We start from the raw sequence: 21,741 nt of genomic DNA, 5'->3' as shown, positions 1-21,741 counted from the left end.
GACCCGGGTTCCATCATGACCTCGGGTGTTGCATGTTCTCACTGTGACCACGTGGGTCACCTCCCCACCATCGAAGGGATGTGTAAGAGGCGCTGTCTCAAGAAGACAGGCAGCAACATTGAATACCCACGCCATCCTGGCCACGCTCTCATTTTACTCCCACCATCGGGAAAGAAGGCCCGGTTCAGGCACAGCTCCTTCCCAACAGGACTCGAGGGCCTGAGCTGTAGGGAGAGGTTTTCCAGGTTAGGACTCCATTCCTTGGAACGCAGGGTGATGAGGGTGATCTTGTACAGGTGTACAAAATCATGAGAGGAATAGATCGAGTAGACGCGGAGAGTCTCTTGCCCAAAGAAGGGGAATCGAGCACCAGAGGACATAGGCTGACGGTGAGGGGGGAATGATTTAATACAAACCTGAAGGGTAACTTTTTCCACACCTAGGGTGGTGGGTGTATGGAACAAGGTGCTGGAGGAGGTAGTTGAGGCAGGTACTTCTCAATGTTTAAGAAACAGTTGGACAGGTACGTGGATAGGACAGGTTTAGAGGGATATGGGCCAAACGCAGCCAGGTGGAACTAGTGTGGATGGGACATGTTGGCTGGCGTGGGCAAGTTGGGCTGAAGGGCCTGTTTCCACACTGTATGCCTCCTATTACTCTACTGCCACCAGGTTTTGAACACTGTGAACTCCAACTATACTGCGAACTGCAAACTGCCAGGGTTGCACTGGAGACTTGGGGGCCATGTTTTATTTTTACACTATTTTGTTTTGTGTTTGAAGGATGAAACTTTTTTTGTTTTTTGTTTATTATATTACCTGTTGAGCACTGCGTCTACAAACGGGTTATGCTGCTGATGCAGGTACGAATCTCACGGTTGCATTTCGGGGGCACATGACAATAAACCCTGGCTTTCAGAGCCTCTCTTTTGAATAGTGCTGGGAGATCTTAAACATCCGCCTGCCCGCTCCAGAGGAACAGGCAAGCTTAGCTTAATGAGTTGCAGCTTTCAAAAACACGGCACTCCCTCAGTGCAGCTCAATGGCAGCGAAGACGATAAAATATATCTGGTCCGCACCCAGAATTCTTGGAGATGTTGTGGAATAAGATCAAATATTAAACACACATCTCACAGTTCGCAAGCACACGCTGACTAATAACGTTCAATTGGTGATTGCGACACCTCTTAAAAACAATTGATCAAGGTGATCAGTGGTTGGTGTGGACTGGGTGGGCCGAAAAGCCCGTTACTCTCTCCTGCTGCCTCTCTTATACTCTCAATCAACGCCTTAAGTCTGGCTGCAGTAAGATGTTAAGTGGGTTATTGTACAGCACACACACCACCATTCTCTCGTGACTACAAAACCACAAGAGAGGGACACTGGGGAGTTCCCATTTGATTAGAAACCCAACTCAAAAAGAAATATAAACCAGAGGGTCCTTCCTAGCCTCGGTATTAACTCTGGGACGGCACATAACTGCAAATGGTGGCAAGCAGCCCATTAATAAACTGCCTGAGGAAGAGTCTGAAGGAGGGGGTCCGACCCGAAACGCAACTATAGACAATAAACAATAGACAATAGGTGCAGGAGGAGGCCATTCGGCCCTTCGAGCCAGCACCGCCATTCAATGTGATCATGGCTGATCATTCTCAATCAGTACCCCGTTCCTGCCTTCTCCCCATACCCCCTGACTCCGCTATCCTTAAGAGCTCTATCTAGCTCTCTCTTGAATGCATTCAGAGAATTGTCCTCCACTGCCTTCTGAGGCAGAGAATTCCACAGATTCACAACTCTCTGACTGAAGGATTCCTTTTCTATTCCTTTTCTCCAGCATGCTGCCTGACCCTGACGTGAATTACTCCAGCATTTTGTGTCTTAACTTCGGTATAAACCAGCATCTGCAATTCCTTCCTGGACATTCATAAACCAGCTCCAGTAATACTTTAGGCTTTCGTTCGTTCCTTCCACTAACAGTAGGTGCCAGAAGAACAAAACTATAACAGCCAGCACAAAAGGAAATGATTGGGAGCTGGGTACTGGTGCCAAAGCCCCACAGAGGCCCATTCAGAGACATGTGGAGGGAGAAACTGCTGTCTGAAGAAGGGTCTCGATCCAAAATGTCACCTCTTCCTTTCCTCCAGAGATGCTGTCTGACTCACTGGCTTGCTCCAGCATTTGGTGTCTTTCTCACATTCAGACACTGTTCCTGTCCCAGAGGAAGATTTTTTTTTCTTTTACGAAGCAACGTGAATTCCTCATAAATTCATAAATTAAAGGAGGAGAATTAGGCCGTTCGGCCCATCCAGTCTACTCCGCCATTCAATCATGGCTGATCTATCTTTCCCTCTCAACCCCGTTCTCCGGCCTTCTCCCCATAACTCCGGACACCGGTACAAATCAAGAATCTCTCAATCTCCACCTTAAAAATATCCACTGACTTGGCCTCCCTCCACACCTGTCTGTGGCAATGAATTCCATAGAGTCACCACCCTCTGGCTAAAGAAATTCATCCTCATCTCCATTTATTCTGAGGCTATGGCCTCTAGTCCTAGACTCTCCCACTAGCGGAAAAACCCTATCCGAGTTCTGTTAATTTCTCCCTGGGGCCAGGACACACACAGCCCTTTGCCCATAGCAGGGTGGACAAGGGACAACTTCATTCCACTAACAAGGTGCCGCAAGACTTCAGACAACTGAGCAATCGTAAACCTCACGCTGACTGGGTCTGAAACACATGCACTCACCAGCCCATTCCTGGGTCTAGTCAATGACATCCTGCTTTCACCCACCCAGGCCTTTACTCCTAACCTCCTCCTTGATTCTTCCTCTCTCTTTCTCTTTCTCTCCTTTAGACCTTAGTGGCGCGGCTGGCTCACAGCGCCAGAGGCCGGGGTTCGATCCTGACCTCGGCTGCTGTCAGTGTGGAGTTTGCACGTGGAGTTTGCACGTGACCGCCTGGATTTCCTCCCACATCCCATAGACTTGCAGGTTTGTGGGTTAACTGCCCTCTATTTTTAAAAAATGCCCCTGGTGTACAGGTGGTGGCTGAGAAAGTGGTATAACACAGAACTAGTATAAACAGGTGATCTGTGACATAGACTGTATCTCCACGCGGTATCTCTAAAACTAAAACCTTCCTTCAGTCTTTATCCGTGACCAAGTTCCCACCTATCTGCATTACTATCTCATATGGCTTAACATTTTATTTATATAAACACATACAGATACACACACACACATATATATATATATACACACATATATGCGCACATATATAAATATGTATGTGTATATGTATGTGTATACGTATATACACCGATCAGCCAAAACATTATGACCACTGACAGGTGAAGTGAATAACATTGATTATCTTGTTACAATGGCACCTGTCAAGGAGTGGGATATATTAGGCAACATGTGAACAGTCAGTTCTTGACGTTGATGTGTTGGATGCAGGAGAAATGGACAGGAGTAAAGACCTGAGCAACTTTGACAAGGGCCAAATTGTTATGGCCACACGACTGGGTCAGAGCATCTCTGAAACGGCAAGGCTTGTGGGGTGCTCCCGGTCAGCAGTGGTGAGAACCTACCGACAGTGGTCCGAGGAGGGACAAACCACAAACCGGCGACAGGGTGTTGGGCGCCCAAGGCTCATTGATGTGTGAGGGCAACGAAGGCTATCCCGTCTAGTCTGGACCGACAGAAGGTCTACTGTGGCACAAGTCACAGAAAATTTAAATGGTGATCATGGGAGGAATGGGTCACAATACACAGTGCATCGCATCCTGCTGCATATGGGGCTGCACACGGAGGACCAACAGCATATTAGGCAGGTAGTCATAATGTTTTGGCTGATCAGTGTATATGTGTGTGTGTATATCTGTATGTTCATATACTGATAATGTTAGGCCACATGCATATATATATATATAAATAAATATATATATATATATATATAATATGTATATATATGATGCATGTGGCCTAACATTATCTGTATATGCACATACTTTTATATATATGCACAAACACAGACACACACACACACATATATATATATACACACACATATACACGCATACAGACACATATACATGTATATGTGTGAAAAAAGGAACTGCATATGCTGGTTTACACCGAAGATAGACACAAAAAGCTGGAGTGACTCAGTGGGTCAGACTGCATATATATATATATATACTATATATTATTATAAAAAATAATAAAATTATAATAACAATTTTATATATAATAAAGTGGCAGGTCACATGAGACGGTAAGGCATATTTATATATACAATACAATACAATACAATACAATATATCTTTATTGTCATTGTACCCAGGGGTACAACGAGATTGGGAATGCGCCTCCCATACGATGCAATAATTTAAGTAATTTAGACAACAGCAACCCAACGAAACGAAACACTTTGCTGGGCCCTTCAGTATTCAAGGCTGCACAGGCCAGTTGTTGAACAAGTGAGAACACAGAACATGGATACATTCCGAGTAATGATTTATCAAACAGATGTCTTTTTCCCCATCTAATGCCAGAATATTTATGTCACTTTTTAAGGAAATTGAACAGACTCACAGTTTAAAACCACGGAGGGGGGGGGGGGGGATTGTGTTTTCCAACAGCAACATAAACGACCATAAACGCCCCACAAACACTCCTCCACCCACACCCTTCACACACACGCAGTCGACTTCTCACCGGCTGGGTAACAAATCGTTGGGATCCGGGCTTTCCCCCTTCAAGTCCCGGGAAGTCTGATCCCGACCTCAGCAGTCGCTTCCCTTCAAACTTCAGCAGTAACCCAACCTCCGCCTGCAGGACGGGATAACGTGGGGGGGGGAGAGAGAGACCACTCACTGTGGGCAAAGTTGTCACATCCAGGCTTGGAGTGAGTTGGTGCCGACCTACAGTGCAGGTCTGGAGCTGAGAGGCAGCGGTGTGTAGGGAGGGAGGGAGGAGGGAGGGAGAGAGGAGGGAGGGAGAGAGGGAGAGAGGGAGGGGAGGGAGGGAGAGAGGGAGAGAGGGAGAGAGAGAGGGAGGGAGGGAGAGAGGAGGGAGGGGGAGGGGAGGGAGGGAGGGAGAGAGGGAGAGAGGGAGAGAGAGAGGGAGGGAGGGAGAGAGGAGGGAGGGGGAGAGGAGGGAGGGAGAGAGGGAGGGAGGAGAGGGAGGAGAGGGAGAGAGGGGAGGGGGAGAGGGAGGGAGGGAGAGGGAGGGAGGGAGGGAGGAGAGAGGGAGGGAGGGAGGGAGGGGGAGAGGAGGGAGGGAGAGAGGGAGAGAGGGAGAGAGGGAGGGAGGGAGAGAGGAGGGAGGGGAGAGAGGGAGGGAGGGAGAGAGGAGGGAGGGAGGGAGAGAGAGAGGGAGAGAGGGAGGGAGGGAGGGGAGGGAGGGAGAGAGAGAGAGGGAGGGAGGGAGGAGGGAGGCGATAGAAGGCAAAAAGGGGTACCCCTGAAAGGGGTGATGTGACTCACCACTGATCCTTGCTGAAAATCTGCGCCCTTTATTTCTCCAGCCCCTGAATTCAAAACTGTCTCCCTCAACAAGCTTATTTCCTGGAGTTGAAGATTCTTGCTTGGGGTTTATTTTTAAACCGTGGGGTTGAGCACAGGAGGGGGTGTCAGTGTAACTGACATGAAATTAACCTCATCAGACTGGAGACTTCTCCAGTCACAACCCATTATATATAAAAGAAAGGAGATGGGAGAATTGTCGGGGGGGAAAAAAAAATGTATCACACAGTATCATATTGTTTTAATTTCTAACCAATCCTCACTAGCAACCCTCTCTCTCAGCGCCCTTTCCGGATTCCCAGGGTCTGACAGCGAGACACTGAAGTCGAAAGCTGAACTATGTTCTGCTCCTACCGGCCACATGTTGAGCAAGTCCCAAACCAATTAATTTATTTATTTATTTGCCTATTTCGTCAGGGGGATTGGACTCGGGTCTTCATGGAGGGATCCTGAAAGGTAAGGTTCGCCACTTTTGATGCAATGTGATGTGAAAGAGCACAACAACAAAAAAAAACCAGTGCTGGAAGAACTCAGTAGGTAAGGCAGCATCTGTGGAAAGAATGGACTGGCTATATTTCATTAATTCATAGGTTAGAGGAGCAGAATTAGGCCATTCAGCCCATCAAGTCTACTCCGCCATTCAATCAAGGCTGATCTATCTCTCCCTCATAACCCCATTCTCCTGCCTTCTCCCCATAACCCTCGACACCCGCGCTCCTCACGAATCTGTCAATCTCCGCTGTAAAAATACCCATTGACTTGGCCTCCACAGCTGTTTGTGACAATGAATTCCACAGATTCATCACCCTCTGACCGAAGAAATTCCGTCCCATCTCCTTTCTAAAGGTGTGTCTTTTATTCTGAGGCTGTGGCCCCTGGTCCTGGACTCTCCCACTAGTGGAAACATCCTCTCATCCACTGTATCCAGGTTGGGACCCTTCTTCAGACTGGTTCCATTGCCCACACTTGGCCCAGATCCTTATAAACGCTGCCTATTCATATATCTGGACAAATATAAAAAAGTACAGGAAAGGACCCATCCATGTTCTTCACAGTCACTGACACAGACACACAGCTGAGGGCGTTTATTGTCCCCGGGAGAGGGCAGCTGCCCGGATCTGCTGAGCCCCAGGCCGCTGCCTGCAAGAATCTCCCCTCCAGAAGCCATCTAAAGAGAGATGAAGTGATTATTGCAAAAGCCGGTTAATTATAAGGCAAGGCCCCCACGTTGAATTATTTATTTGGACTCAGTTGTTCCGGTGGCTGTTACAAGCCCTGGGTTTATTAGCAAGGATCAGTTCATAGGTTCTAGGAGCAGAATTAGGCCATTCAGCCCATCAAGTCTACTCCACCATTCCACCATGACATATCTATCCTTCCCTCTTATCCCCATTCTCCTGCCTTATCCCCATAACACCTGACACCCGTACTAATCAAGAATCTGTCAATCTCAGACTTAAATATATCCATTGACTTGGCCTCAACAGCCATCTGTGGCAATGAATTCCACAAATTCACCACCATCTGACTAAAGTAATTCCTCCTCATCTCCTTTCTGAAGGTACATCTTTTTATTCTGATGCTGTGCCCTCTGTTCCCAGCCTCTCCCACCAGTGGAAACATCCTCTCCACATCTTCTCTATCCAGGCCTTTCACTATGTGGTAAGTTTCAGTGAGGTCCCCCCTCATCCTTCTAAACTCCAGCGAGTACAGGCCCAGTGCTGTCAAATGCTCATCAAATGTTAACCCAATCATCCCTGGGATCGTTCTTGTAAACCTCCTCTGGACCCTCTCCAACGCCAGCACATCCTTCAGGTGGCTTGGTGGTTGGCGGAGGGGAGGTTCACTGCCACTAACGCTGAACGCTGAGGTTTGGGGTGCTGGTTGGTGCAGGAAGATGTCAGGGCTTGTTGTGATACAGTCACCACGGAATTATTCATTCCTCTTGAACTCAGAGATGCACACAAGTCTTGCCCCTTGCCAAACATGAAATTATATGATTTTAGGTAATAATCTAATTTTTGGGTAATAATCTAATTTTAATCTAATCTAATAATCTAACCCCTTCCCTCCCACCCCCTATGCCATTTTTCTCTCACACCCCCCTTCACACAGCACAAGAGACCCAGGTTCGATCCTGACCTCGGGTGCTGCCAGTGCAGAGTTTGCACGTTCTCCTTGTGACCGTGTGGGTTTCCTGCAGGTGCTCTAGTTTCCTCCCACACCCCAAAGACCTGCGAGTTTGCAGGTTAATTGGCCCTCTGGTAAAATTGCTCCTAGTGTGTAGGGAGTGGATGTGGGGAATGGAATAACATAGAACTAGTGTGAACGGGTGATGTTTGGTCGGCATGGACTCGATGCTATATCTCTAAACTAAACTGACATGGATTGACCCAAAACGTCACCTATTCCATGTTCTCCAGAGATGCTACCTGACCTGTTGAGTTACTCCAGCACATTGCATCATTTTTTGTAAACCAGCATCTGCAGTTCCTTGAGTCTACACAATTATATGTAAATTGTACAAGACAGTGAAAAGAAAAAAATGCAAGGAATAAGACATTAGTACAAAAAGGCAATAGAAACAAGTATAGCAGTTCATCTTTTAATTTCTCCTTTCTGTCCTTTGAGGAGATGCATTGAAGCCTTGTGCAGACAGCAGCCTACAAATGTAACCTGTCGTTTGCAGCTGTGCTCTCAGCTGTCATCATTTTAACATCTGGAATTCCATTCATAAATTTCTCATGCCTTCATCTCTTCCACCCTCTTTAAGAAGCAGTCTCAGGGCATGGGTTGGGTGGCACGGTGGGGCAGCGGTACAGTTGCTGCCTTACAGTGCCAGAGACCAGGGTTCAATCCTGACTACGGGTGCTGTCTGTACGGAGTTTGTACGTTCTCACTGGCTGTGTGGGTTTTCTCCAGGCGCTCCGGTTTCCTCCCACACTCCAAAGACGTACAAGTTTGTAGGTTCATTGGCTTCTGTAAATTTTCCCTAGTGTGTAGATAGTGCTAGAGGGTGATTGCTAGTCAGCGCGGACGCAATGGGGTGAAGGACCTGTTTATACGCTGTATCTCTAAGTCTAATGTCTTAGACTTTAGAAATGCAGCATGCCACCCCGTGTACATATACATGTACCTGTCCAAATATCTTTTAACTGTTGTTATAGAACCTGCCTCACTACCTCCCCTGGCAGCTGGTTCCATACACCCACTACACTCTGTGTGAAACACTTGCCCCTGAGTCTCCTGTTAAATCTTTCCCCTCTCACCTCAAACATATTTACCTCTGGCTCTTGATTCCCATATTCTGGGTAAATGAAGATAGACACAAAATGCTGGAGTAACTCAGCAGGCCAGGCAGCATCTCTGGAGAGAAAGAATAGTTGATGTTTCAAGTCAGAACCTTTCTTCAGACTGAAACTAAATTAAACTCAACGAAACTGGAGACGAGAAATCGCTGTAAAAGACTCTGCACATTCATCCTATCTATTCCTCTCCAGTTCCTCTGTAATTCGGCAATAGCGAGCATTTAATAGAAGAGAATTTGAATTAAATTTAGCAAAATCAGCCCAGCAGTAATTAATCTATTAATTGGGTATGTGAACTCATTATGGATATGATTCCTTCCACAGTAAAAAAAAATTAATCCTACTGGGAGGAGTGGGTCTAACTTTACAGGTGACTTTGTGATTTGCTAATTGTAGCTGCTTCTGCAGTAGAATGATTTCACTTGCAGATTGGAAGCTCCATGGATCCATTCTAGACGTGGTACTGAAGCTCGGTGAACTGAGATGCACTTGCATGTCTTCGAAGGGAGCAGATCAAGCTGATGATACGAAATGTGTAGCCCAAAACAGGCCATTCGGCCCACACAGGACAATGAACTTCACTGTACTTCACTGTACTTAGCTGCACATGACGATAAAGTACCATGGAACTGTTGATTTTCCCATGTAGCAGGCAAAACAAAGTTTAACATTCTTTCTCCATACGTGCGACGACACTGAACTAATACCAAAACTATTTGATTGCGTTGTGGCCACATTATTTTGATGGTTTCCATTTTAGTTTAGTTTCGAGGTACAGCGTGGAAATAGGCCATTCGGCCCACCGAGACCGTTCCGACTGGCGATCCCCGGTATCCGACACATAAGGGACATTTTTACCGATGCCAAATAACCTACAAACCTGTACATCTTTGGAGTGTGGGAGGAAACCAGAGCACCCGGAGAAAACCCACACGGTCACACGGAGAACGTACAAACTCCGTAAGCTCAGCACCCGTAGTCAGAATCGAACCTGGGTCTCTGGCATTGTGAAGCAGCAGCTTTACCACTGCCCCACTGTGCCGCCCTAATTCTCCACTCTATCCAGGCCTTTTACTATTCGGTAAGTTTCAATGAGGACCCCCCTCATTCTTCTAAAGTCCAGTGAGTACAGGCCCAGTGCCATCATACGTTAACCCAATCATCCCCGGGATCAATCTCGTAATGGATAACTCTGACAACGTGCAGGAGAAAGGATAATGGAACGAATGCCTGCCCTTTCCAAGGTCAGAACTTTTTATGTGCAGGATGGAACTGCAGATGCTGGTTTATACCGAAGATAGACACAAAATGCTGGAGTAACTCAGCGGGACAGGGAGCATCTCTGGGAAAAGGAATAGGTGACGTTGCAGGACAGAGCCCTTCTTCAGATGGATTAGAACTTTTAATTTAGATTTTTTTTAGATTTAGAGATACAGCACGAAAACAGGCCCTTCGGCCCACCGGGTCCGCGCCGCCCAGCGATCCCCGCACATTAACACTATCCTACACACACTAGGGACAATTTTAACATTTACCCAATCAATTAACCTACATACCTGTACGTCTTTGGAGTGTGGGAGGAAACCGAAGATCTCGGAAAAAACTCACGGAGAGAACGTACAAACTCCGTACAGACGGCGCCCGTAGTCAGGATCGAACCTGAGTCTCCGGCGCTGCATTCGCTGTAAGGCAGCAACTCTACCGCTGCGCCACCGTGCCGCCAATAACTTTTTATACTTTGTATTAGATCTGTTCTTCAGATTGCAAGCTGGTCCGTCAGTTTGTGGCAGTGTTGGGTTTGTTAGAGTGTTGACAGCTCTGAGTTGCTCCAAATTCGCTGGGTTTTCAAATGCTTACCGTAATCAGGAAAAGACACAAGGCTGGGATGTTGTAAACATTTCCTCTGCTCGATAACCATCATGACCTTGCCCGCTCCTGTGAATCACCAGGCTCCAACTGAATATCCTGTTCACAAGCCACCCTGGCAGTCATTCATGAATTGGCTGGAAGGATCAGGGGATTAATGGAAATGTTGTTTGTTCTGAATCTTCAGGTCTCACGGCTCGATGCCGCAGAAGGGAGTGAGTTATATGCATATCTGGGGAATCCTCAGAATTAAAGGATGTACCTTTAGAAAGGAGTTGAGAAGGAATTTCTTTGGTTAGAGGGTGGTGAACCTGTGAAGTTCAATGCCACAGACTGCAGTGGAGGTCAAGTCATTAGTTATTTTTACAGTGGAGATTGACAGATTTTTGATTAGAGTCCTGGAGTCATATAGCGTGGAAACAGGCCCTTAGGCCCAATTTGCCCACGCTGACCAACATGTCCCATCTACACTAGTCTCACCTGCTTGCGTTTGGCCCATATCTCTCTAAACCATGTACCTGTCTAACATAGTACCTGCCTCAACGACCTCCTCCAAAAGCCCTTTCATTTTGTGCAAAACATAGTTGCCCCTTGGTTCCTATTAAATCTTTCCCCCCCTCATCTTAAACCTATGTCCTCTGGTTCTTAGTAAGGGTGTCAAAGATTATGGTCAGCCTGGACTCAGTTGGACGAAGGCCCTGTTACTACATTGTATCTCTAAACTAAACTAAACTAAACTAAACTAAACTAAACTAAATTAAACACAGTGAAGATCCTGTCCTGGGGAGTGCTGTACAATCTGTGCCTCCCTCCTTATCTTTTGGAATGACTGGTGTTGATCATCAATGGTTCAACGGTGTTTTACTTGTCACATGTACAACTGCACAGTGAAATTCTTTTTGCATATTTACACATGCGGGCGCCTCCATGTTTTGCCGCCATTTCCAAAGTCCAGAGTCCGGTCGGCCCGCGTGCTCGGTCTCCTGGAGCGGTTCCTGATCCAGGTAATCCCCAGGCTCCTGCAGAACCTCCCTCCGTCACCTTCGACTGGATCGGCCCGCGAGCCGACGTCTCTCTCCTCGCCCGGCCATGTTTGTGTCCTAGGGGTGCCTCCTGTAGCCATGCTTGAAGGTGATGGTGGCATTACCCCGGTTCAGCCCCCTACCGGCCCTTGCGTCCTTGCGTAGCAAAGAGTAGGAATTAATGGGTCCTTTCCAGAATGGCATGAGTGGAGTGCCGCAAGGATCAGTGCTGGGACCCCAGTTATTTATGAATGATTTAGACGATGGAATTAAATGTAACATCTCCAAGTTTGCTGATGACACAAAAGCTGGATGGCAGCGAGGAGGGTGCTATGAGGCTGCAGGGTGACTTGGACAGGTTGGGTGAGTGGGCAGATGCATGGCAGATGCAGTCTAATGTGGATAAATGTGTGGTCATCCACTTTGGTGGCAAGAACAGGAAGGCAGATTATTATCTGAATGGTGTCAGATTAGGAAAAGTGGAGGTGCAACGAGACCTGGGTGTCCTTGTACATCAGTCACTGAAAGTAAGCATGCAGGTAGAGCAGGCAGTGAAGAAAGCAAATGGCATGTTGGCCTTCAAAGCGAGAGGACTTGAGCTTAGGAGCAAAGAGGTCTTAATGCAGTTGTACAGGGCCCTGGTGAGTCCGCACCTGGAGTATTGTGTGCAATTTTGGACTCCTAATTTGAGGAAGGACATTATTGCTATTAGGAGTAACTCAGCGGGTCAGGCAAGCATCTCTGGAGAACATGTATGGGTGACGTTTCGGGTCGAGACCCTTCTTCAGAGTTACTCCAGCACTTTTGGCTTTCTTTTGTTGCAAGCCAGCACCTGCAGTTCCTTGTTTCTATCGAATAGAAAACGTCAAAATTGGGTGCAATTTGCAAATCTCCTAATTTGAGGAAGGACATTCTTGCGATTGAGAGAGTGCAGCATAGGTTCACCAGGTTAGTTCCCGGGATGGCGGGATTGACATATGATGAAAGAATGGGTTGGCTGGGCTTGTATTCATTGGAATTTAGAAAGATGAGAGGGGATCTTATAGAGACATATAAAATTCTTAAGGGATTGGACAGGTTAGATGCAGGAAAAATGTTCCTGATGTTGGGGGAGTCCAGAACCAGGGGTCACAGTTTAAGAATAAAGGGTAGGCCATTTAGGACTGAGATGAGGAAAAACCTTTTCACCCAGAAAGTTGTAAATCTGTGTAATTCTCTGCCACAGAAGGCAGTGGAGGCCAATTCACTGGATGTTTTCAAGAGAGAGTTAGTTTTAGCTCTGAGGGATAAGGGAATTAATAGATAATAGACAATAGGTGCTGGAGTAGGCCATTCGACCCTTTGCGCCAGCTCTGCCATTCACCGTGATCATAGCTGATCATGATCAGTAACCCGTTCCTGCCCTCTCCCCATATCCTTTGATTCTGCTATCTTTAAGAGCGCTATCTAACTCTCTCTTGAAAGCATCCAAAGAATTGGCCTCCACTGACTCTGAGGCAGAGAATTCCACAGTTTCACAACTCTGTGGGTGAAAACGTTCTTCCTCATCTCCATTCTCAATGGCCTACCCCTTATTCTTAAACTGTGGCCCCTGGTTCTGGACTCCCCCAACATCGGGAACATGTTTCCTGCCTCTAGCGTCTCCAATCCCTTAATAATCTTATACGTTTCAATAAGATCCTCTCTCATCCTTCTAAATTCCAGTGTGTACAAGCCCAGTCGCTCCATTCATTCAACATATGACAGTCCCGCCATCCCTGGAATTAACCTCGTGAACCTACGCTGCACTCCCTCAATAGCAAGAATGTCCTTCCTCAAATTTGGAGACCAAAACTGCACACAGTACTCCAGGTGCGCTCTCACTAGGGCCCTGTACAACTGCAGAAGGACCTCTTTGCTCCTATACTCAACTCCTCTCGTTATGAAGGCCAACATTCCTTTGGCTTTCTTCACTGCCTGCTGTACCTGCATGCTTCCTTTCAGTGACTGATGCACTAGGACACCCAGATCTCGTTGTACGTCCCCTTTTCCTAACTTGACACCATTCAGATATTACTCTGCCTTCCTATTCTTACCACCAAAGTGGATAACCTCACACTTATCCACATTAAACTGCATCTGCCATGCATCCGCCCACTCACACAACCTGTCCAAGTCACCCTGCAACCTCATAGCATCTTCCTCACAGTTCAGACTACCACCCAGCTTTGTATCATCTGCAAATTTGCTAATGATACTCAACTCCTCTTGTTATGGGGATATGGGAAAAAGCAGGAACGGGGTACTGATTTTGGGTGATCATTGAATGGCGACTCTGGCTCGAAGGGCCGAATGGCCTACTCCTGCACCTATTTTCTATGTTTCAATGTTTCTCTGCATCCGACATCTCCAGTAGCTCCCTCCCCGAGTCCGCCGAGCCTCCGGACCCTCCGGGTAGGCACCACAGCCATGGCACCTCGGGATGGTCTCGGCCGAGCGGAACCTAGAGAAGGCCTTATCTCCTTAGAGCAGGCATTTCCTTCACTTCTTTGCTGCACGAAGCAATCAGGAGATATTCTGAGCCTGGCCCGTACCTCGGCCAGGGAACCGTTCTGCAGTTAGACGAGATTAAACGAGGACACTTCTTGCTAACCGCCCCCAGACCGTCAAAATAGGCCCTCACCTCTCCTCCACCATTACACTGAGCACCGGCTCACCACAGGGCTGTGTGTTGAGCCCCATCCTTTACTCCCTCTACACTCACGACTGCGCCCCCACCCATCCCACCAACACCATCATCAAGTTCGCGGATGACACGACTGTGGTTGGACTCATCTCAGGAGGAGATGAGACAGCCTATAGGGATGAAATCCAAAGGCTGGCAGCATGGTGTTCAGTGAACAATCTGGTCCTGAACTCCTCCAAAACAAAGGAACTTATAATTGACTTTAGAAAAACCAGTGCAGATTACGACCCACTCTACATCAATGGGGTCTGTGTGGAAAGGGTACCAGCTTTCAGGTTCCTGGGTACGCACATCGCAGAGGATCTTACCTGGTCTACCAACACCATCACCACAGTAAAGAAGGCACAGCAGAGACTCCACTTCCTGAGGATCCTCAGGAAAACCAACCTGCAGGAGAAGCTCATGTTGTCCTTCTATCGCTGCTCCATCGAGAGTGTGCTGGCATACTGTATAACCACATGGTATGCCAGCTGCTCAGAAAAGGACAGGAAGGCCCTTCAGAGGGTCATCACGACGGCCCAGAAAATCATCGGCTGCTCACTGCCCTCCCTGGAGCACCTGTTCAGCCTACGCTGCCTCAGTAGAGCAGGCAAAATAATAAAAGATCCATCCCACCCCGGCCACCGTCTGTTTGTTCATCTGCCCTCTGGTCGACGTTTCAGGTCGATCAAATCCCGAACAAACAGACTTAAGAACAGTTTTTACCCCAGGGCCATACGAGAACTGAACACTACCTTTGCACTAGGCAACACCGTTAAAAAATCTTGTACTTAATATAATTGTATTTAATTGTATTTATGTATTTATTTGTTTTTGCATTTATTGCATATATGTTTGTACGCACCGTCAGGATTGGCTATTTTTTAATTTCGTTGTACTCGTTGCAATGACAATAAATGAATATTATTATTATTATTATTATTATAAAGTGCCTAGGGCTGTGTGGATCCACTTGCAGTGCAAGGCAGGCAATGCTCGCTAAAGCTGCACATTATGCTCTGTTTGATTTAACATCAATGAAGTTTGCAAACAAAACCCTTGTACGTTGTGACCCAAGACTTTGTGTAGTGGAGATTACAATGACTATGCAATTCAATAGGCAATAGCCTGGTCAAACAGCAATTGAACCACACACTCAGCAAACACAAAAACTGAGCCATTCCATCACCAACTAGAGCGCGTTACCGAGCTACCATCTACCTCATTGGAGACCCTCAGACTATCTTTAATCAGACTTTACTGGACTTTATCTTGCACTAAACGTTATTCCCTTTATCATGTATCTGTATGCTGTGGATGGCTCGATTGCAATTATGTATAGTCTATCCGCTGGCTGGTTAGCATGCAACTAAAAAGCTTTTCACTGTACCTCGGTACCCGTGACAATAAATTAAACTTCAGACTACTTATATTTTGCCGCTGATGTCTGTAAGTACACATCCCCCCTGGAAAGGGGGTGGGGTGGGGTGAGAATGCTGGAAGAGAGGAGGGGCAGGACAAAGCCTGGTGAGTAATAGGTGGACACAAGTGTGGGGGGGGGGGGGGGGGTGTTGAAAGGAAAGTGATTGGACAGAGGCTAGCGATGAAGTCAAAAGGTGTAAGATTGAAGAGGTGCGAATTGTGAAGCCAGAGGAAGGAATGTGTGTGAAATGGGAGGGGAGAAATGGGTGTGTCTTGATGGGGCACAGGGAAGAGGGGAGGGGGAGGTAGAAGTGGGGAATTGGGGCAGGGGTCACTTATAATTGGAGAATCCAGTGTTCAAACCATTAGATTGTACACTACCCAAGCCAAATATGAGGCAGCACGGTAGGGCGGCAATAGAGTTGCGGCCTTACAGCGCCAAAGCCCTGGGTTCGATCCTTACTACACGTGCTGTCTGTACGGAGTTTGTACATTCTCCTTGTGGCCGTGTGGGTTTTCTCCGGGTCTACAGTTTCCTCCCACAATCCCAAGATCTGCAGGTTTGTAGGTTAATTTGGCTTCGATAAAAATTATAAATTGTCCCTAGTGTGGATGATAGTGTTAGTGTATGGGGATCGCTGGTCAGTGGGGACTCGGTGATTCAAAGGGCGTTCCTCCAGTTCCTCCAGTTTGTGTGTGGCTTCACTCTGACAATTGAGGAGGCCCAGGACACAGAGGTCGGTACGGGAATGGGAAGAGGAGTTCAAATGTTTAGGAAACGGGAGATCCGGCAAGCCTTGGCGGACCGAGCGCAATTGTTCGGCAAATCGGTGGCCGAGTGTACGCTTGGCCACGCCGAGGTAAAGGGTGTGTAGCCGCTGCCATTGTGGGCGTCCCATCACCTAGCAACATCCATTCCCTTGTTACTAGGTGACGGGAACATTTACCTTAAGCAAGGTGCCAGCTGTGACTCGGTGAGTTGTATCTGAGTCAGAAGGTCATGACTCAGTTCCCACATCCTTGAGAGCAATAATCTCGGCTTTACCTCCAGTGCACTCCTGAGGATGTAAACACTTTGGGTTGAGACACTTCTGCAGACTGTCCTGAGCCTCCTCCTTCAGTCTGAAGAAGGGTCTCGACCCGAAACGTCGCCCATTCCTTTTCTCCAGAGGTGATGCCTGTCCCGCAGAGTTAGTCCAGCATTTTGTTCACATCAACGTTTATCTCGAGATGTGTTGAAATGTGAAGGTTGGACTGACAACTGGATTTTATTCTCTCTATCTGGACTGGCACTGCTGTGTACAAGGCTACGGGGATTGAATTGAATTGAATTGACTTGAATACATTTTATTAGGCAAGGAATTTGCCTTGGTGCTTTGCTCGCAGGTAACAACATGACATACAGTAAACAATTAAGAATAAAACATTATACCTTAAATGTGAAGAATGAAATAAAATACCAGAGCTACAGTTTAAGAATAAGGGGTAGGCCATTTAGAACTGAGATGAAGAAAAACTTTTTCAGTCAGAGAGTTGTGAATCTGTGGAATTCTCTGCCTCAGAAGGCAGTGGAGGCCAATTCTCTGAATGCATTCAAGAGAGAGCTGGATAGAGCTCTTTAAGGATAGCAGAGTCAGGGGGTATGGGGAGAAGGCAGGAACGGGGTACTGATTGAGAATGATCAGCCATGATCACATTGAATGGCGGTGCTGGCTCGAAGGGCCGAATGGCCTCCTCCTGCACCTATTGTCTATTGTCTAAAAGGAATGAAAAGAAACAAAAAGGGGATGATTTTGTTGGAAGCAGATGTACCTCGATTGTCTGACTTTCATTACTTATCTCATTGTATTTCTTCAAGCTCTGTTAATGTTGTATTTCTACAGTTCCCTGTCGTCCAGAGTTTAAAGAGAAAGGAATGTATTTATTGAAGAAAACTTGAAAACCACAACCCACCATGGCAGCTCTGCTCACACATTCCATCTTGCTGTTTTACTAACTTCAGTCTGGATTTTGCTGCCCAACTAACTGTAAACGTTATACAGCACGGTGGCGCAGCGCCAGGGACCTGGGTTCAATCCTGACCACGGGTGCTGTCTTTTCGGAGTTTGCACGGAGTGATGGCTTGGGTTTCCTCTGCGTGCTCCTGTTTCCTCCCACATCCCAAAGACCTGCAGGTTTATAGGTTAATTGACCTCTGTAAATTGTCCTTGGTGTCTGGGATATGATGCGCACGGCATAGACTCGGTGGGCTGAAAGAGCCTGTTTCCACGCTGTATCTCTAAACTAAACTAAGCACAGCACACGGCTAAGGCAATCTCTCAAACCTTTTGTGAAAACAAGGAACTGCAGATGCTGGTTTACCAATGAAAGACACAAATTGCTGGAGTAATCTATCTGGCAACATAGATAGGCGATGTTTCGGGTCGGAACCCTTCTTCAAACTGATCCGTGTTTGTTTATCCATGTTATCGTGAGATACTGTCCGACCCGCTGAGTTACTCCAGCATTTTGTGTCTTTCAGTCTCAAACCCTCTCTGAGATATCCCGTACCCTCTCCTATCCTCTCCTATCCTCCCCACTGATCAATGAGCCTCTGTTGCCACTTTCCCAGTTCTGATTGTAGAGGGGCCCCAGCAATTAGTGTCTTCTTTTGTAAACCAGCATCTGCAGGTCCTTATTTCTCCACCTGTGCCATTCCATGCGGGATCTTTCAATTCAATTACATTGCATTTAATTCAATTCTGTCACTTGCCGGGCTTTGCTTCGCCCCCACCACTATTCCAACTTTCTTCCCCCACTACCCCCCACCGCCATAATCAGTCAGAAGTTGGGACCCAACCCGAAACATCACCTATCCACCTCCTCCAGAGATGCTGCCTGATCCGCTAAGTTCCTCCAGCACTTTTTATTTGTCAACCAGCATCTGCAGTTCCTTGTGTCGACAGAACTAGTTTCATCTCTCTCCACTGTCACTAATTGTTCTTTCTTATCAGTTTTATATGTTTTTGATGCTGTTTGTAACAATGTTGTGCAGGTATGGTTTCTATATGGAGTGTTTTTGTGTATTTTCTGACTTGGGTACAAAATCAACTCGGCAAAAAGAGAAGCCTTCATAACCCAGTGACATCCTATGTTTAAATAGCTCCCTTCTGAGTTGCAAGACCCTATGACTAATTTATTTTGCTGTCCGAAGTGGAAGTAAAAATGCCTGCTGTTCAACTCTGAGAAAAAAAAGGTTTTCTGTTTCTGTAAGAGACTGCAGCTCAAAATGTTGTAATTGAATCTGCCCCTCAGCGAGCTAAACAAATTTTATTTTCTAAGAATAATTCAATAGCAAGGCAGCCAAATTATTATTTTAAAAGGCCTTGAGTCAAAATGACAGGTGATTTCTCAGGATCTTCTGGAAAGTTCTTTGACTAAATGAACCTAACCTGTGCGGCCATTAAAGTGAGTGATGCTCAATATGCATTTAGCGTAGAGACAAGGATACTTGCCAGATTCCATCATTACTATCCCACCAGACAATCCCAAACTTGCCGATGTTTCCCTCAGATGTATTGTCCATGTCTTCGGTTCCCAGTCCAGTCAATACTATCTGGTGACACAGTGCACACAGTGGAGCACCAGTAGAGCTGCTGCCTTACACCGCCAGAGACCCGGGTTCGATCCTGACTAAAGGGGCTGTTTGTGCGGAGTTTGTACGTTCTCCCCGTGACCGCATGGGTTTTCTCCGTGTGCTCCAGTTTCCTCCCACACTCCAAAGACGTGCAGGTTTGGATGGTCGGCGCAGACTCAGTGGGCCGAAGGGCCTGTTTCCATGCTGTATCTCTAAAGTTTAAAGTCTAAAGTCATAAGGGAACTGCAGATGCTGGGTTTTTTTTTAAAAAAAGACACAAAGTGCTGGAGTGAGATCAGTCCTTTATTTACAGAATAATTCATTTCAAAAACAGTGGATGAGTTGCTGGAACCTCATAGTGAATGATAGCAGGGACAATGTGTTGTATAAAGGGGTCCAATCTGTTGTTTCTGGTTGAAGTACGTGATGTTTATTGTGACAGGGAAAGGGTGAAGACGCATAGAGCGTATTTCTTCCTGCATGACACAGATTATAAATGCCCTTCGCACTCTGATGCATCATTCACAAACACTTGCTCAACACAACGAGTCAGTAACCTGTTGGTTTAAGCTGATTCTGTTAAAGTTTCTGCAGCATAAACCATTGTCTCCATGCTACTCCAAGTACCTAACGTCAATCATACCCATCCCAAATCACTACAGAGAGTGGTGAAGACGGCACAGCACATCACTGGCAACTGTCTCACGGCCGTTCAGGACATTTTCTACCGGCGGTGCCTGCGGAAGGCATGCAGCATCATCAAGGACCACAGCCACCCAGCACACAGGCTGTTCTTGTTACCGTCAGGCAGACGATACAGGAGTATGGCTGCCCGTACCACCAGACTTAAGAACAGTTTCTACCATCAGGCCATCAGGCTTCTGAACTCATAAACACATTTCAAATCATATATGTTGATTATTTTTAATATTGTCTTTTTACCTTACTAATGTCATTTTTTAATCTTATTTATCCTTGGAATATTACTGCTGAGGTGACCCGTTGTCTTGTCAAATACATTTCATTGTACCGTTGACCCTGTGCCAACCTACATATGAAAAATAAAATTTATTATTATTATTATTATTATTATTATTATTATCTTCGTTTAGTTTAATTTAGTTTCGTTTAGTTTCAAGACATAGCGCGGAAACAGGCCTTTTGGCCCATCAAGTCCGCGCTGACCAGCGATCACCGTACACTAGCGGGTGGCACGGTGGCGCAGCGGTAGAGTTGCTGCCTTGCAGCGCCGGAGACCCGGGTTCAAACTGTCTGTACGGAGTTTGTGCGCTCTCCCTTTGATCGTGTGACTTTTCTCCAAGTGCTCTGGTTTCCGTCCACATTCCAAGTTGTGCGGCACGGTGGCGCAGCGGTAGAGTTGCTGCCTTACAGTGAATGCAGCGCCGGAGACTCAGGTTCGATCCTGACTACGGGCGCCGTCTGTACGGAGTTTGTACGTTCTCCCCGTGACCTGCGTGGGTTTTCTCCAAGATCTTCGGTTTCGTCCCACACTCCAATGACGTACAGGTATGTAGGTTAATTGACTGGGTAAATGTAAAGATTGTCCCTAGTGTGTGTAGGATAGTGTTAATGTGCGGGGATCACTGGGCGGCGCGCACTCGGTGGGCCGAAGAGCCTGTTTCTGCGCTGTATCTCTAAAAATCTAAAAAAATATATTAAAAGTTGCAATTGGCCTCTGCAAATCACCCCTATTGTGTAGGGAATGGATGCGGAATTGGGATAACATAGAACTAGTGTGAACGGGTGATCAATGGTCAGCGTGGACTCGGTGGGCCGAAGGGCCTGTTTCTACGCTGTATCACTAAACTAAACTAAACTAAACTATCCAAACCATGAAAAAATACGCAAAGTAACTCAATGGGTCAGGCAGCACCTCTGGAGAACATGCATTGGTGATGTTTCGGGTCGGGACCCTTCTTCAGACCAGCATCTGCAGTTTCTTTGTTTCTACTGTCCAAACCATTCTGTGCCGATGCCCTCGTGACCCTTGGCCTGAGAACTGATGGTTTGTGACGATAGAATAAAGTGAAGGAAGAGGCCAATGTTTTAAGTGCTGAAATGTTATTCTGATGATGGATGGTTCTATGTGGAGTGACTTTGCCCCGGGTGTGAGCCCATGTGGAGGGATGATTTTGTGATGCCATCTGCCTTTCCACCTTTCCGCTGTCTGAATGTGACTCATATGCAAAGCTAGTCTATGCATCAAAGGTCACGATGCCTGGCAACAGCAACCCCCAGCTGGATTCCATCCT

General features: G+C 46.8%; 1 protein-coding gene and 1 long non-coding RNA gene across 6 annotated transcripts in view; one reads left to right on the top strand and one right to left on the bottom strand.

Moving 5' to 3' along the window:
* LOC144601342 (leucine zipper putative tumor suppressor 2 homolog) overlaps positions 1 to 5,823 on the bottom strand; it is a 112,567-nt gene extending 106,744 nt beyond the window's left edge. For 2 of the 5 annotated variants that reach the window (XM_078413394.1, XM_078413392.1), the window contains exon 1: positions 4,722 to 4,965. The gene's annotated coding sequence lies outside the window, so the exon portion shown is untranslated. Of the gene's footprint in view, positions 1 to 4,721; positions 5,009 to 5,491 lie in introns of those variants that run through there. The other 3 variants (XM_078413393.1, XM_078413395.1, XM_078413397.1) reach the window with 3 other exon arrangements.
* LOC144601344 (uncharacterized) overlaps positions 1 to 12,048 on the top strand; it is a 23,057-nt gene extending 11,009 nt beyond the window's left edge. Inside the window, exons 2-4 of the long non-coding RNA XR_013548298.1 lie at positions 2,855 to 2,990; positions 5,948 to 5,986; positions 9,267 to 12,048. This is a non-coding gene — a long non-coding RNA (uncharacterized LOC144601344). The remainder of the gene's footprint in view (positions 1 to 2,854; positions 2,991 to 5,947; positions 5,987 to 9,266) is intronic.
* Positions 12,049 to 21,741: the final 9,693 nt, after the last annotated feature.

The sequence above is a fragment of the Rhinoraja longicauda genome, chromosome 16 (genome assembly GCF_053455715.1).
Source record: "Rhinoraja longicauda isolate Sanriku21f chromosome 16, sRhiLon1.1, whole genome shotgun sequence".
In the NCBI taxonomy this organism is placed as follows: Eukaryota; Metazoa; Chordata; class Chondrichthyes; order Rajiformes; family Arhynchobatidae; genus Rhinoraja; species Rhinoraja longicauda.
This window is presented reverse-complemented; position numbering and strand designations above follow the sequence as displayed.